This window comes from Eumetopias jubatus, unplaced genomic scaffold, assembly GCF_037043125.1.
Source record: "Eumetopias jubatus isolate StellerSeaLion01/CBP00866 unplaced genomic scaffold, mEumJub1_p1.0 scaffold_15, whole genome shotgun sequence".
NCBI classification, from domain to species: domain Eukaryota; kingdom Metazoa; phylum Chordata; class Mammalia; order Carnivora; family Otariidae; genus Eumetopias; species Eumetopias jubatus.
The window spans coordinates 23,545,937-23,563,479 of NW_028274821.1; the positions used below are offsets into that span (position 1 = coordinate 23,545,937).

At 41.5% G+C, this 17,543-nt stretch overlaps 1 pseudogene; it reads right to left on the reverse strand.

The window, feature by feature from the left end:
- Positions 1–3,910: 3,910 nt before the first annotated feature.
- LOC114223356 (spermatogenesis-associated protein 31D1-like) lies at positions 3,911–13,531 on the reverse strand (annotated as a pseudogene).
- Between the last annotated feature and the right edge of the window lie 4,012 nt (positions 13,532–17,543).

Below are 17,543 nucleotides of genomic sequence, written 5' to 3' on the forward strand. Positions count from 1 at the left end.
TCTTAATCATAGGAAACAAACAGGTGGCTGGAGGGGAGGGGGAGGTCAGAGGATGGGGTAACTGGGTGCTGGACATTAAGGAGGGCATAGGGATGTAATGAACACTGGGTATTATATAAGACTGATGAATCACTGAACTCTACATCTGAAACCAATAATACAGTATATGTTAATTAATTGAATTTAAAAAAAATTAAAAAGAAATCTACTTTGAAGGATTGTAAATATTAAATGGGATAATATACATAAAAGCATTTTTTACAAAATTGAATTACAGCAAGCAGTACTTAATTTTTCTAATTTAAATTAAATCTGGATCAGAGCCCCTCTGTTAAAAAGGAAGGTATCCCCAATATTAGTCATCACTGGCAATGGGGATGGGGCGGGGAAAAGTTTTTGCTTTCAGACAAATATTCACTATCAGGCAAATATGTAACAAAGAGACTCTGCTCTTGGGTCTATCATGGTTGCCACTGGGATGTTCATTGCCCAAGCTCCATTTGCCCATTAACAGGCCAGTGGTTGTATAACCTCTATACCCAGTGTGGCAATGCAGAATTTTGTTGCAGCTCCCAAGGTAATGTGGCTTGATGATCATTCATCTCAGCAAACATCATTTCATCCCTTAGAAAAATTGTGCTGTCTCCTAGAGGACTTCCACACAGAACCCATCCACTCAGGAACTCACCTTACACCCTTAGTATCAAGTCGCTGGAGCCACTGGTACCATTAGGCAACTTTCCTTCCAACCCAGCGCCTACATCAATGCCTATCTCCTCTCTCCTGGGAACACCTGGTGAAAATTTTCCTCTCCTTTAAGAGTCTGGACAGGACTATACAACAGGTGCCTCACAACTTCTCTTTGGGGGTCAGGAAACATGAAAACCATTAATAACCCCTGAGACCAGAAGCTCAGAACTTCCTGTAAGACAAAAGGGGAAGTTAACTTTTATTCACTTCTGGAGTCCCCTCTGGCAGGGAATAGAAGCAGCAATCAATAGCTTGGTAAAATATCCTGCCTCAAATGAAGGCTGCCTTAAGCTGGGAGAGAATCCCTACGAAGGAAAATTACCCAATCTTGTCATTGCCAGCCCAACCTCCTCCCCACAGGGAAGCACGGCTACACTTATATATGAATCCGTTCTTTCCCTGCTTCCCCCACCCCCACCAATGAAGGAAGGAACAGATCTTGAGTCTCCTGGGAGAATTAAGGAGGCAGCCTCTACAAGTCTCTGAACCTGCCACTTGGCCTTCCTAATGAAGACCAAATGTGCCCTTGTGACCCCAGGAAAATAGTCCAGTTTAGGCTCTGATCCAGGACCAGTGGAATTTCTAGGGGGAAAAACCTCAAGAGAAGAGACCCTTCTCATAGCCCGGGCTCTTTCACTGCAACTGCGACTATGGCACAGTTATCTGTGTTAGTCCTTCTGATGGCTGCCTCAAGGAATCTGATCGCCTTAGGCACCACCTGGCACCAGAGAAATTCTCAATGCCTGAAGTTGGGAACTGGGGTCACCATGCCCAATCCACATTAAGGTTCCAATCAATTCATGCATTTTGTCAACCCTGACGTTAGGTTTAGAGTTTAAGCTTGAGGTTGTAAAAATCCAGGTAACCCATTCCCATTGCATTATGTGTCAGGGACAATTCTTCAGGCACCACACTATATCACGTAAATGACACTCTCCTAAAATTTCATAACACTGTGATCCCTGAATGTGGGCATAAAGCACATCTTTTTCTAGAGAAATTGATCCTCATCTCCCCAATCATTTTTCAGCTAATACACTTTCTTAGTTTTTTATGATCCTGATGCTTTCCCATAGGAACAGGAAAATGGAAGAAAGGAAAACAATCCTAGAAGCAGAAAAAAAGTATGAGATCACTCATGGATGGTGTTACCAAGTCATTTGGACAGATCACTTCCTAGGTGTTCTAAGTGTCCAAATTGTATCTCATTGCCTCATCCAATATTTCTCTGAATGGAAGCAATAGACATTAGATATGACTTGTTATGTGACCCCAGCTTATTAACCCTTTCAGCCTTCACATCTCCCTTAGCTAGAAGTGCTCAAAACATAGGTACATGGAAAATATCTCAAAATGGGACTTATATGCTCTAAGATCCCTAGTACTGGCTTTTCCATCAATTGGGTGACCAATTCTCTCTGATGTTCAAGCTATGAGAGTTAAATTTGAAATGATGGATGTACTATATTAAATATATTAATTAATAAGGACTGAAATTAAACCTTGCAACCTGAAGGGTTTGCTTCCTCTATAAGCTTGACTAGGTCTACAAAAGCTGAAGGTTACTTCTTTAGACCTATGGTCTGGGAGCTAAGGCAAAATGGAGAGACTGTGGTAGAGCCAGGATGAGACATATTACACCTACTTTTTCCTCCCCTCTAAGTCTGAATACTGGTAAGTCAGGTGGTTCTGAGGGCTCATTTTACTTTACCATTCAGGATGAACGCATACTACCTTTACCTCTCTATACCACCTTTCCTTCCTTCTTTTGCTGCTCCAGTCTCTGATGTTAACTTACCAGCCACTACTCCATTTAGCCATTAAACAGTTTTGACCTTGATGACCTGGTATGAATGAGGACAAGGATCCACTTGGCACGTTTGGCCACTTTTGCTTCAGCAAACTGAGTAGGGTGTCCAAGAAGAAACCCTTGCATTAGGAAGACTTCTAAGAAGATTCCAATGATCCCCACTTCCTGATGTTCACACCCTTGTGAAATTACCCCTCCCCTTGAGCATAGGCACGACTTAGTGATTTGCCTCTGAATAATAGAATAAAGAAAAGGTAATGGGGTGTCATTTCTGTTATTAGTTTACAAAAGATTGTAACTTCTGTCTTGTTTGCAAACTCTCCTTGCTTTGATGAAGTAAGCTGCCATGTTGGAGAAGCCCACATGACAAGGAACCAGCCAGCTCCAGCCAAGAGCCAGCAAGGCACTGCGGATCCCAGTCCAACAGGCTTTGAGGAACTGCATCCTGCCAACAACTGTGTGAATGAGTACAGGAGTTGGTCCTTCCCCAGTCAAGACTACAGATGAGAATGTAGCCTCAGCGAACACCTTAATTACAGCCTTGAAGCAGAAGATCCAGGTAGGCCTCATCTGAATTTCTGACCCACAAAAACCATGAGATAATAAGTATGTAATTTTTAAGCCACTAAATTTTGTAGTATCCATTACACAGCAATAGATAATTAATGCACTCCTAAATTACTGTAACCTTGGTGTAAAATGTTATATGTTTGGGAAGGCAGGCACCATATAGGAGGACAATGTCCCTGGCAAAATCCCTGGAGGTACTGTCTTCATGCTCAAAGGCTATCCCATATACTCTTATGCTGAAATGGTATCACTGGGTTCTAATAAGCCCTGAGTAGCCTCCAGGAGGTGAGGTCTAGATGACATGGTAGCTCATTCCACCCAACGGATAGTTTGGGAGCAAATGAAGAGAGAGTTTGAACCAGTTCTAGACTTTTAAGGGTTTTTCTCACTTTGTAAAGGCCTGAAGGTTTTCAGAGTAAGCTTTTTGTACTTTTTATGAAAAAAAAAAAGTAAATGTTTTAAAACAGGACATCTGAGCAGGGTCAAATAAAGGACCCCAGGATGAAACTGAGAAGGCTACTGTCCAGCTTCTTACAAGGGACTGGTGCACTTATAGAAGCCAGAGAGGAAACCAGTAAGAGCTGAACACACTTCTTCCTTTCCCTAAGCACAAGCCCCAGCCCCAGTCCCAGTGCAGCACACAGAGAACAGCACTCTCTATTAGAAGAAACATTTATTGAGGAGGATTGATATTCTTGGTTGTGCTGAAAGTTGTTCTTATCAGAGGATATATTGTCATGAAAACTGTGAGGCTTTCTTAACAAGGATGGAATGATTTCTTTAGGGAAATTTTTCTCTCTGGAAGTGCTGGAAAAGTATTTTCTGTTTGAGTAGAAGAGTCAAATCGCTAACCACAGTACTTTCATCAGGGTCACCCCTGGTGGCCGAAAGGACCTGGCATACTTGATGCACACAGGTGGGGTTTGGATGAGACACAGGCTCCCCGGAAGGCAGAGAAGAAGGGGGTTGACTCTGGCTTAATAGCTGGCCCTTGAAGGTCACAACTTTTCGGGGATCTCTGACCCTGTGTCTGTTCTGTCTGACACTGCTAAGACGGTTCTGGTCAGCACAGACGGCTTCATGGCTGCAGGACTTGATACTTGCCCGTTTCTTTTGTTGTGGCTCAGAGAGAGCCCAATAGTTGGAGGAGTATCTCTGGGCAGGCCCTACCTGGGCCTGTAGTTCCTCCTGCTGCTGGCTTACTGCTGAGGCCTCAGATCCGTACCTACATGCCAGCTTCTCTTCTAGGACCTTCCCAGTGGTAGTCATGAGCTTGTGAGCTTCAGGAGGCCCATCACTCACAAAAGTAGTCACACTTTCAACTGGGTCTTGGTGCTGCACTAAGATTGACATGAACTTGCCTTTTTGCTGGGGACATTCCTGCTGCCCTGTGATTATTTTCTTGGAATTGATCCACTGAAGAAAGTGCTTCGTCTTTTTTCTGAAGTAACTTTCAGGAGGAAACTGTTCATTCTGTGACAGAGATGGGGAAGCACTCTAATTTTCTGTCCTCAACACGGTAGCTCTCCTTTCTGCCTGCAGATGTCCCTACTCCTGAGTCCTCACTTCTACATTTTCTTGCTTTGGAATCATCCTGAGGTCTCACTTTCCTTTCACTTTTTCTTTGTGGGAAATTCTTAGTCTGACACTTACGGAAGGCCACCTTAGAGTCCCAGGACTCCTGCTGCTGCCCCATGCTAATTCTGCTATCCTCCAATTGGACATGCAGCACCTGGGATGCTTCCAAGACCCTGCTGCAGACACTCTGGGACGGAGTCAGTGAAGCCTTGGAAGTCAAGCTATCTGAAGTAAGGGGCATGTCAGTGGGACATCTTTGAGCCTGGTTATGCTCCTCACTCTCCAACTTAAACTTTAACTCACTCAGAAGCTGTCTTTTCAGCTCTGATAGCTTAGAATCTTGGGGAACCAGTATTTTTGGTGATGGATGTTCAGTGGTCAGGGCAGTTTCTACCTTACTCCTACTGACACTTCTCATTTTGGAGCTTCCAACTCACTGGTTGTCAAGGTGTCATAAGATTGAGACTGAAGAGTCCAGAGCTCCTCAGTGTCGAATATATCCGTGGACAGGTTGGACATGGCAAATTCTTCTAAATTCTTCTCCACCATCACTTTGCCCTGTACCATTTCTACTCTGTTGCTGGAACCCACATTCTCATGCCTTGGCTCATGTCCAGCCGCAGCTTGCCTTGTGGGCACCTCTGGGCCACATGTGTTTTCTGGTACAGTCTCACTGGGTCTGACCTGAGCTCCGATGCTGTGTGTAAGGGGCTGAAAAGTCTGGCTGCCACACTCAGGTATCTGGATGCACTGGGCAGGACTCTGGTCAGTGTGAGAGTGTGATGCCTTCAGGACCCCCCGTCCTGCATTGCCCACAGATAACATAGTAGGGAGAGGATGATCCAGGGTGGGGACTGAATTTGCTGTTCTCACCCTGTTTCCCAAAAAAGTTTTGGAGCTTCCCTCAAGGGGTTTAAAAAAACTCAGCTTTGGAATCCACCCCAGAAATATGCATGGCTGAGGAGGGAAAGTCAACTTGGGGAAGAGGCCATGTTTTGGCTTCTCTCAACATATAGAATTTTATGGATTCTAGAACCCTGAGGGGTAGACCCCACCTCTGACTCATGCGAAATCTTATAATATGTACCTCTAGTAACTGTTATATATTGGGATCAAGGAAAGAAAGTTCTAGAGTGGTGACCTGGCAGTAAGCCCTACCCACCAGTCTTTTTTGAATTTGTGTTTTCTGAGGTAGTCTGGGAACTCCCAGAGAAAGGCAATGTATTGTCATCAGCCAGCCATGAATAACATACACCTATAGGAATCCTACCCGCTGTGATCTGCCAAAACTTCTTGCTCATATGTAATCTAAGAGTGCTTTTGATTTGATTCTGGTCTGTCTCCTTCCTTGAGACATTTAATAATTCATTCCCTGAGTGATTCCTTGAATGACACACACAGTTACTTGTTGTCTCCAAGGCAGCCCTGCGACCCTTCACTGGGTAGCATTCTGAGACCCAATGTGGGCTGTCTTCTGGGCTCTTCTCTAGGATATACCCAAGATTTCGCCTCATATCCTTCCTTAGCTGAAACTTTGTTGGGACCCTCTCATGGAAACTTCCTGGGAGATTCAGTTCAGTCTTTGCTAGATCCTTGCTACTGTGGCCCTGAAACTCAGAGAATTATGAGTGAACATGTCTGCCTTTTTGGTGAGAGATTTCCGTTAATTTACACTGAGGCTCCATCATTACTAGGGACTCTAGGTTTCTACAGTCATGGAGGCACCAGCGTGGGATTACCTTCCTTCGACTATGTAACTCCAATGTCTCCTGGGGTTCATAGGTGATCTGAAAATGGCCAGGAAGAATGGAGACTGATACATGGGCATGGGATGCCTGGCTAACCAATGGAAGGCTGGGAGCTTGAGGACAGATGGTTTCTTGAGACTTCTGGAACACAGGGACTAAACCCCACAAACTTTCCTGTTGCTTCTGCAACACGTGCCATTCCAGCTGTTGGTTTTTGGTCAAGATATGAGAGTCTGACTCATTGTTGGATCTATGGAAAGACATTCCACAGTCCCTAATCTGGGATGAAGAAGATGGTATGCATGGGAGGTGGGATTGAAAGTGGGTCTGGATGTTCACCTGAGTGAAAGGTAGCAGCTGGGATTGGGACAGGGTTTGAGACAAAGGTTGGGGATGTACACTGAGGAGAGGAAGGGGATAGGAATGAGGAAGTGGTGGAAATGCTTGATTCTGCATTTTGAATGCAGAGGTATTATGAATTCCATTGAATAAGACAAAGTGAGACTCTAAGTGGGGAAGTACTATTAGAAAACAGGAGAGTGGCTACTAAGGACTCACTGTGCAAAGACAGAAGACCCCAGAAGAACTGGTTATATTTTGATGCAAGTTTTCCCCCAAAGATTTGACATTGAGGAGCTACTGATAAATATGCAACTGCTCTGATTTGCCTTCAATGTTCCAGCCAGTTTTGGGGGCTGTTGTGACCTGTACATCAAATGGCTCTAACGAATTCCCTTCAGATGTCCATTGGTATTCTGACCATATTTGTTTGGAAAATGGCCCCTCCTCTTTTACTTTCTTCTCTAAAATCTGGAAAGCCATTCTCTTTTTCATTTGTTTCTCCAAGGGTGCCTGGATGTTAAGGCCAGGGAAAGAAATTGCACTGACCTCCTTGTGCTTAGTAGCAGAGTCTCTCCAGAGATAGGTTTCTGGTAGATGGAGGTAGACTTGCTCTTATTGAAAATCAGAGTGTGCTAGTGTGGGGAGGCACATGTTCTTGGCATGGACCTGCCAACAGGAGAATTTTGAAATTGATGGGCTTGAACAGTCACTACCTCTGATTCTTGGGACAAAAATGGACAACCCACCACAGCTATCTGGAGATGACTTCTCAGGAACAGGCTTCATTGAGATGGAAATCAATTCAGATTGAGTCACAGTGAAAGTGCAGTCTGGCTGTGGTGAAACAGACCGGGTTGGTGGTGCATGATGACAAGCAAATGAATCAGTGGGATTCCTTGTCTGGGACAGATTTGGTAAGAGGTTGAAATCTTGTGAAATGGTGGGGTCAAAAGCGGACATGGTAATCAGAGGTAAAGTGGCCTCTGGTTGGACAACAAGATCCCCTTTCTGAGTGTCTTGTAGTAGGAAAGCAGGAAAGGCAAGTGGTTGGGATATGGAATGGCTCACTGGGATTTCAGAATCCAAGCATTTTGCCTCTAGGAGCAGAGAGTGTCCAGGAGGTGAGGGTAAGAAAAAGTCAGCTAAAGGGATCATTGGGTTAGGTGAGAAGATGGTGGGGCCAGGTGGGGTGGGGAAGGCTCATGCAAAGCACTGGTATTAGGCCTCCTGGACAGACTGCTGAGAAGTCAGGGGATGAAGTGAATGATGAGTCAGTCACACGATCTGTGGAAGTCAAGGTGGTCACAGAGGAAGTAGCATCTTCCAGGGCCTCTAGGAACAGCAGTCGATTGACCTCAGCAGTTGTGCTATTACACACCTCACAGAAGCGGTCTGGACATAACAGATGACGAAAGTGGATGGTATCATTATCCCGGCCTAGGGGGCTGCAGGAGACAGGAGGTACAAAGCTGCAGCCAGGACCAGAACAAACATATGTGACCCTGGCATATCTGGCAAAGGTAGTCCCCCCACACACCACATCCCCAAGACTTTCACATTCTAATTCTGATGATTTTCCAACCCATGTCAATTCCAGGCTTTCCTAAGGCCCTAGAAATCCATAGACTCTGCTTAAAAGGGGGGTTGAGGAAAGAAGGTAATGTTTAGTCACCTCTGCAGAAGAGAAAGCACCTTTCTTGCCTCTTCTACTTCACTCTGGCAAGTTCGCCAACCTGGGAAACCAGGAGAATGATGAAAATAGAAGCAAGAGATCTTATAAGAAGCTGAGAAGAGTGTCCCTTCAGTGATACCCTTGGTAGATTGGACTTGGAGAGCTCCAAAAATTTGGATTTAAGGTCACATGATCAATGATAATAATAACAAGACTTATATTGTTTTATCATTCACAATGGGTTTTTTTATGTATTATCTATCCCATGTGATACTGAAAACCACCCTATGAAGAACATAGGTTAAACTACCTCAAAGAGGAATTTGAGTATGCATGATGTCACAAGTCTTTCACAAAGTCAGGAGACAGAAGTTCTGACTCTTGACATCTCACATGGCCACCTATTGGGCAACACTCATTGCCTAATCCCAACACTGCTTCATGTTCAGGGATGGTCAGAGCAGGAAATTTGAGAAGGGTTTTGTACTCTGACTATGTTTCCATGAGCCTCTCTTCTGAGGCCTCTGTTTTCTAAGAGGCACTCTATCTAGCAGCTGACCTCCTCAGAGATCATGGACCTGAGCCATCATGGAAAGGACAGGAAGGGTCACCCTTGGAGAGCTCAGGTGGAAGAGGCAGAACCTTACCTTTCAGAGTCCCACCTTTCCTCCTCCTCTTGGCTCTGCCCTGACGCTAGAACAAAAATTAAAGAATGAGGGGTTGGGACTCATCTCTCACTCTTCTCTCAGAAATGGAGACATTCTTTATCCAAGAATAGTAGGGCTTTCATTAATAGAACTTTGTGTTCCTTGCTTTTATCAATTTTTAAGGTGATAAAATGTTCTCAATATTTAATTCTTTTTTTTAGATTTTATTCATTTATTTGAGAGAGAGAGAGTGTGAGCGAGAAAGCAGAGGGAGAGGGAGAAGCAGACTCCCCACTGAGAAGGGAGCCTGATATGGGCTCAATCCCAAGACCCTGAGACATGACCTGAGCTGACAGCAAATGTTTAACCAACTGAGCCACCAAGGTGCCCCACCAATATTTACTTCTTTGAAAAACTCAAAGGAGGATTTTGTCTGGGAGGTCCACGCTTGATAGTCTCAGTCAGAAGTCCTATGTTCAATGATGACATAAAAACTGAAGCCTGACAGTCACACCTGTGCTCCCTCAGGTAGGATTCTGTATCCTAGGACATACCTCAGACCCCAGTCTCTTCTCAGAGGCTCAGCACTGTTCTTCTGATCACCCCAACACGAAGGAAGGCTTGATAAAGTGATGCTTGACATGGGACTGTGACTCATGGATCCCAGACTCTCTAAAAAGCCTAATCCAGGACTGTAGAATCCCTGTGTTTGGGATTTTACCCAAGACATGCCACCATACCCACATAGACTGTGAGTTTCAAGTAGAAACCTTAGTCTTTCCTTAACCCTTACCCCTGCCAGATCTCTTTTCCTAGAGGAGTGAATGTCTATTCTTTCTTTAGACTTCCCATTTTAGGTGTTTCTCTGACCCTACCAAACTCATTTGGAAATGTGGGGAGAGGAACAGGAAAAGAAAAAATCATTCTCTGAAGGGCAACTTCTGGTTCCAGATCTAACATTTAAAAAGCCTGGGAGTCATCACTTCAGTCTGTGAAAGAAGCAAAAAGCTGAACAGACTAAAAGATGACTTTTCTTGGAACCATAGTGGCAAACCACTACCCCAAATCTTCAGAAAGTGTCAATGCAGAAAATCATAGTTTAGATTAGTTTACCTGGAACAGAAGCCACTGGAGGCTCTGCAGTGCTTTCCTGGTAGGAACACTTAAATAGACACTTTGACAAATTGCTGGAGGATGCATATGGGCTAGCATGAGAGTGAGAAACTGCTGGGGTCACAATCTAATGGGGGACCCCCGCTTATTTATGTGTTTTCTTACCAGGAACCCTACCTGGTTCTCACAGTAAAGAGCTACAAAAAAAAAAAAAAATGCTCATGCTTCTGGCAGGGGAGTGTAGGGTTGGAGAGAAAGGTAACCATTTGAAAATATTCCCAGAGTGTTCTCCATAACAGAAGCCTACTTAGCAGGGGAAATGCCTCCCAGAGACTTATGCCACATGGGAGAAGGTAAATTACCGAGCTACACCAGCTCCCTTTAGCCTTCCTGTCTCATCTATAGAGTGGAACAAAACAAAACAAAATACCTTTGAAACACTTGTGAACATCACAGTCCAGGGACATAAGCCCATTAAAAGACTGATGTTTAATCATATCCTCTCCCCTGACACCTTACCTCATTATTGACTGGGCTCTGGTATAGTGACAGGATCATAGCTAAAAAGAATGGCAAGGTATAGGTTCTATTTAAGGAGATTTAGGGAAACATAAAGACACTAGGGGAGACAAAAACAAGGACACTAGAGGAAACTGAAGCCTCTGACATGTATAGCTACAGTAAATATTAAACACATCCCAACACCTAAGCAGATTAATATAAGACATCACATTAAAGGTCTGTTTACTTCAGTTCCTATTACCCAATACATCATGTTTGGCTTTCAAAGAAAATTTACAAGGCATGCTAAAAGGCAAGAAAAGGCAATCTGAATAGACAAACCAGGTGTCAGGTGCACATTCAGATATGAGACAGATTTCAGAATTCTCATACATGGAATCTAACATAACCATGATTATTATGTTAAGGGCTCTAATGGAAAAGGTAGACAACATACAAAAACAGATGAGGAATGTAAACAGAGAGGGAAATTCTAAGAAAGAATCAAAGGGAAATGTTAGAAACCAAAATCACTATGACAAATGAAGAATGCCTTTGATTGACTCATCTGTAGGTTGCATATGGTCAAGGAAAGAATAAGTGAGTTTGCACAAATATAAGTAGAAAATTTCCAAACTGAAATACAAAGAGAAAAAGAAAAATTTTAATGCTAAAATCTAGAGTATCCAAGAACTATGTTTCAAAATGTGTAACATATATGTAATTGGAATATCAGAAGGAGAAGAAAGAACAGAAAAAATGTTTGAAGTAATAATGGCCAAGGATTTTCCAAAATTAATGACAGATTAACCATACATTGTGGAAATTCAGAGTACATCAAGCAGGAAAATACTAAAAAAGTTTATAGCTGGACATATCATATTCAAACTGTAGGAAATCAAATGATAAAATTTTGAAAGAATCCAGAGGGAAATAAAAACCCTCTAGAGGAAAGAAAACAGGAATTATAACCTATTATCATAAACCATGCAAGTAAGAGATTGGAGTGAAATATTTAGTGTTGAAAGAACAATACCACCAATCCAAAATTTTATATCTAGTGAAATTATCCTGCAAAAGTGAAAGAGAAATAAAAACTAAGACAGATAAAAACAGGGAACTCATCAGCAGCAGACCAGCCCTGCAAAAGATATTAAAAGAAGTTCTTTGGGGATAAGGAAAATAACTCAGTTCTATATAAAGGAAAGGAAGAGAAGGAATGAATGAAGATAAAACTTTCATTCATCTTATTCTCAACTGACCTAATAAAAATAAGGATAACGTGTTGGGTGATTTTAGTATATGGATAAGTGAAATGAATAGCATCAATGTTATTAGGGACTGGAGGAACTGGACACTCCTGCACTATGAATTGGTATAGCATTACATGAAAGTGCACTTAGAGTAGTTGTAAATGTATATTATAAAATCTAGGACAACCACTAAAATATTTTTAAACAAAGAATAATTGGTATGCTAACAAAAGTGAGAAAATGGAAATATAATGATTGTTTAAAACCAGAAAAAAGCAGGAAAAGAGGGGAAGGATAGGTATAATGAATAGTAAACAGTACAGACTAGTAGAGATATTAATTCAACTATATTTAAAAAGCACTAAATGGAAGTGGTCTAAATTCACCAATTAGAAGACTGTCAGAGTAGATAAAAACAAGACCTGATTTTATGTTGTCTATAAAATACCCACTTTAAATATAAAGATACTGATAGATTAAAAGCAAAGGGACAGAGAAAAATGTACCATGCTAACACTAACTAAAAGAAAAGAGGAGTAACTGTATTATTTTGGACAAAGCAGACTTTACAACAAGGAAAATTGTCAGGGGTAAAGAGTTGTTATGTTTGTTACATAACAACAAAGAGGTCAATTCTCCCAGAAGACACAACACGCCTTAACATGTACACACGTAACAACATGTCAAAGTATGTGAGGCAAAAACTGGTAGAATTGCAAGAAAAAAATGGATGAATCCACTGTTATTGTTGGAGATTTCAACAGCCCTCTATCAAAAATGGGCAGATTCAGCAGGCAGAAAACCAGTAAAGATGTAGTTGACCCAAACAACACCATCAATCAACTTGATCTAATTGACATTTATAGAATGCCTCATCAAATGGCAGAATACACATTCTTCTCAAGTTCACATGGAACATTCACTAAGATGGACCACATTCGGGGCCATAAAACACACCTTAACAAATATAAGATAGAAATCACACAAGGTATGTTTTCAGACCATAGTAGAATTAAACTAGAAATCAACTACAGGAAGATAGCTGGAAATCCCAAAATGTTTAGATTAGATTAAATAACACACTATTAATACACAAGTCAAGGAAAAAGACTCAAGAGAAAAAAAATATTTTAAACCAAATGAAAATTAAAATACAACATAAGGGGCGTCTAGGTGGCTCAGTCAGTTAAGCGCTTGGCTCTTGGTCTCAGCTCAGGTCTTGATCTCAGGGTCATGAGTTCAAACCCTGTGTTGGACTCCACACTGAGCATAGAACTTACTTAAGAAAAGAAAAGAAAATACAATGTAAAATTTGTAAGATTCAGTAAAAGCATCATTTGGAAATTGTTAGCTTTGAATTCAGGTATTTGAAAAGAAGAATTTAATATCTCTGAGGGACTTTACTTTACTTACCTGATTGACATCTGTTTTCAAAATATTGGTGAACAAGGTTTCCTCTTTAGGTAGCACAGCACCAGAAGGAGCCCCACCCCACAGAGGAAGGCAAGGATGGGAAGACCTAGCAAGTTTAATTGGAGTTCAGCCATGGTGCGGTAAGGCTTCTCAGACAAAGATGATTCACATCATTGGAAATGCACTGCTGCCTCAGGCAGCTGGGCATTGAGAATACACGTTCTAGACTAGAGTTCCAGGCCCACATCACAGAGCTTTAGTACAGACACCAAAGGTTCTTGAGGGTGGGGCAGGGGACAACACAAGCAAGAGAAACTCACATGACCCTTCCCCCACTCACCAGCGCAGCAGATGTGTCCATCCTTCCATGGCCCTTTAGGTGCCTCCAACCTACCTTCCTCCTCCACCTATTCACCATATCATATCTTTACCTTAGTGAAATTTTCTTGTTCCACCTGTTACCCTGATAATACCTGAGACCCTTTTTACTACGTGGTGATCTCACTTTGGACCTCACATCATCTCTGAAAGTTTGCTATACCCAGGGATTTACATGGCCAAGGTCTACTCTCCCTTCAGCTGCAGCTCTCCCTCATGCATTTTTACCTGTATGAAACTAGAAATAGACTCAGCGCCAGCCCCACCCCCCATATCTCCTCAAAAGTATTCAAGTTCACTAAAGAGAAGGAGAAAGCAGAATAATCTGTACCAAGGAACAGAAAGGATGACAAAGAGGGAGACAAGGGCATGACACACCCATGGACCTGTGGCACACAATTTAAAAATTTTAGTAATTCTTTTATTTCCCCAAATCCCTCTTAGGCTATTCACGCCCACAGGTTCTCTTCCACACATATAGTGTCCACCCTGCTGCCCCCTCTTTCTTCTCTCTGTCAAATCCCCCTTCTTCCCCCAACATTTTTGAAGATTCCTTTATTTTACAGAGCAAATGTGCTGGATCACAGCCCACAGGACCAAACTCATCTTGATTTAGGAAGTGGGCTCCTCTAGCATCATGTCTAATGAGCACAATTGTAAGTATATTTAGTAATACCTTTTGGCATTTTTTGAATGACACCTATGCTTACTTTTTCCATGAAAAGTATTTTTCCCACATAGCTTCAAACTTCTGAATAAAATACCTATTGTCATCTCTACCAGTTTTAAAAATAACATCATTTTTGTTGATGGTTTATATGTATTTATTTCATCTCTCCATGCTACCTAGTCATTTAATTGTTGGAACCCTTACAGCTTCATTATTTAGTTTATAAACTGTTGAAATTAGGCCCTGTATCATTTCCTTACTTGACGTGCCTGTATTCCCTCTCTGATGAATCAGTCTTGGCCATAGACACCCAATCCTTTCCCTCCCATATGAGGGGGTTTATCAGTAATGAGAGCTCCTTTCTTTACCTCTATTCTCCTGCATCCACAACTTCACCATTGTCTCAACCCAAAAGGAAGGTACACTTCAAGCCCATCCCACTTCACATACCCTCCCTTGACTGCAGGAGGTATGTCTGTTAAGAAAAATCCCTCCACATATCTTTGCATCTCTGGAAATGTTTTTAAATAGGAAGTGTGGTTTTGACTGTCCCTAAGGCCCCTAGGACTCACAACTATAAAAACATCCTTTAAAGTCCAAGCAAAATAAGCTCCACCCAAAAAAATTTCCAGGTGAGAAGGAGTTATAAATATGGCACATCAAATTTGTTTTTCAAAAAATGGCCTTGTTCTAAGAGGTTGGGAAACTGATCCAGATTAAAGGAAACTAAAGATACACAACAACTAGATGTAGTATGTGATCCTAGACTAAATCCTATAAAGGAGGTTTACACACACACACACACACACACACACACACACGACATTACTTGATAAATTGATAAAAATGGAATGTGAGTGGGAGATTAGTTAAAAGTTTCATGTCAATGTGAAATTTACTGAAGGAGATAACTGTGCTGTAAGAGAATATTCTTTTTCTTAAGAAATACACAATGAAAACTATTCAGGGAGAAAGTGCATGATGCATGAAATGTATTCTCAAATATTCAAGAATGTATGCATAATTTTCATATGTGTATATGTGCGTTCCTATGTAGAGAGAAGAGGAAGGAGGAAAGGAGAGAGAGATTATAAACAGGTCAAAATCTTACTAGGTAAGATTTTGTATGTATGCAACTTTTCCACAAGTTTATTTTCCAGTACATTTCAAAAATGAATTTAACCCAACTGTTGAGATTTCTGGCTTTGATTCCAGCTGCTGCTGCCTCCGCCATACTCAGACCCCGGATGTGTGCCATGCCAACTTTAAAACAGTTGTCTCAGGTTCTGTCCCATGCAAGAAACCTGGGATCCTCTCTGCAAATTTGAAGCATGCTAACATTTCAACAAGGTTTTACAAAATACTGGCAAAGAGAACCCCCACTCAAAAAAAAAAAAGATTTTAGAAATTATGTGCAATATAAAACAAACAAAAAAGAACAAAAATTCAACTTATTAACACGGAACCCCTAATTTCTTTTTCTCTAGTGCCACCAGGTTGCTCGTCTCCTGGGTTTTGCAGTGTGAATGGATTTGCCAGCACTTTGTTTGCTCTGCTAGTCAGTTTCCACTCCTCCACCAGATTTCCATCTTCCAAAAATATGTTGACATCTTTTGTCTTATATGCTCCCCTTCATGTCATCCTTAAGCACTTATTTTTAAATCTTTTACTTGTTAACACCTTTATTGAAATTTAGTTCACATACCATACAATTCACCCACTTAATGTGTATAATTCCTTTATTTTCAGTATATGCACAGACATGTGCATCACCACAATTTTAAAACATTGTCATGACTTGAGAGAAAAAAATCTGCAACTTTTGCTATCATTCCCCTATCCCATCCTCCCACCAGCTCTAAGATGAATCTACTTTCTGTCTCTAGACTTCCCTATTCAGAACACTTCATGTGAATGGAATCGTATGTGGTCATTAGTGACTGGCTTCTTTCATTTCACATAATGTTTTCAAGGTTCGTCCATGTTGTGGCATGGATTGGTCTTCTTTATTCCAAAAAATATTATATCATATGGATATGTCATATTTTATTTACCCATTTCACAGTTGATGGATGTTTGCATTGTTTCTGTCTTTTGACCTTATGAATAAGATAGCTGTGAACATTTGTTTACAAGTTTTTGTGTAGACCTATGTTTTCATTTCTCTTGAGTATATACCTAGAGGTGGAACTGCTGGGTCATATGATAACTCTATGTTTACCATTTTGAGCAGCTGCCAGAATGTTTTCCAAGACTGCACCATTTTTCATTCCCACCAACATTGTGGGGGGGTTCTAATTTCTCCACATTCCCACCAACACTTGTATTCTCTTTTTGATTTTAGACATCCTTGTGGGTGTGAAGTGTTAGCAAATACTGGCTAAGATTGGCATTTCCCTGATGGCTAATGATGTTGAGCATTTTTTTCAACTAATCTTTTAGTTTTAATGGCATTTTGGGAAAGAGGGGAGTGTTTGATCTACTGTGTTTAACTTGAAACACAATAGTTCATTTGAAAAGTGACAGGACAAATTTTTCTTCTAAATATTTGAAAACAGAGCAGTGTTAAGTCTTTATTAACATAAAGTGTTCTCCTATGTTTTTTGCAAGTTACAGTTACTGTGTGATTAAGAGACAGTGAAATCGTGCCCTGAATTTGCTCTGTAAGATTACTTCTTGTGTGGAGTTGAGGAATTCACTCAAATGGCTCCTCGGGGTTGACTCTAAGGCAGAGCAGAACTGATTGCCAAAGCCTCTAAAGTTCAGTGCTTTTTCGTCACCAATGCTGCACACATCTGTTGGGAATAAGTATGTTCCACAGGTGATAAATATCAAAGAAATGTGAGAACTTTGAGATGGGCACATAGCATATGTCTCAGAGAGGGATGGCAAGATGTTTAAATGGGCTTTTGCACTTTAATCATAGTGTAAAAGATGGGACGGATTTAACACACCTGCCAAATGATAATAGTGCAAGTTAGGTGAGGGATATGTGGGAAGTTATATTGCTCGATCTGCTCTTGTAAATGTATAAACATTTCTGTAGTAAAAAGCATTTAAAAAAAAGATGTTGGGTGCCTCAGAAGGACAGGAAGAGG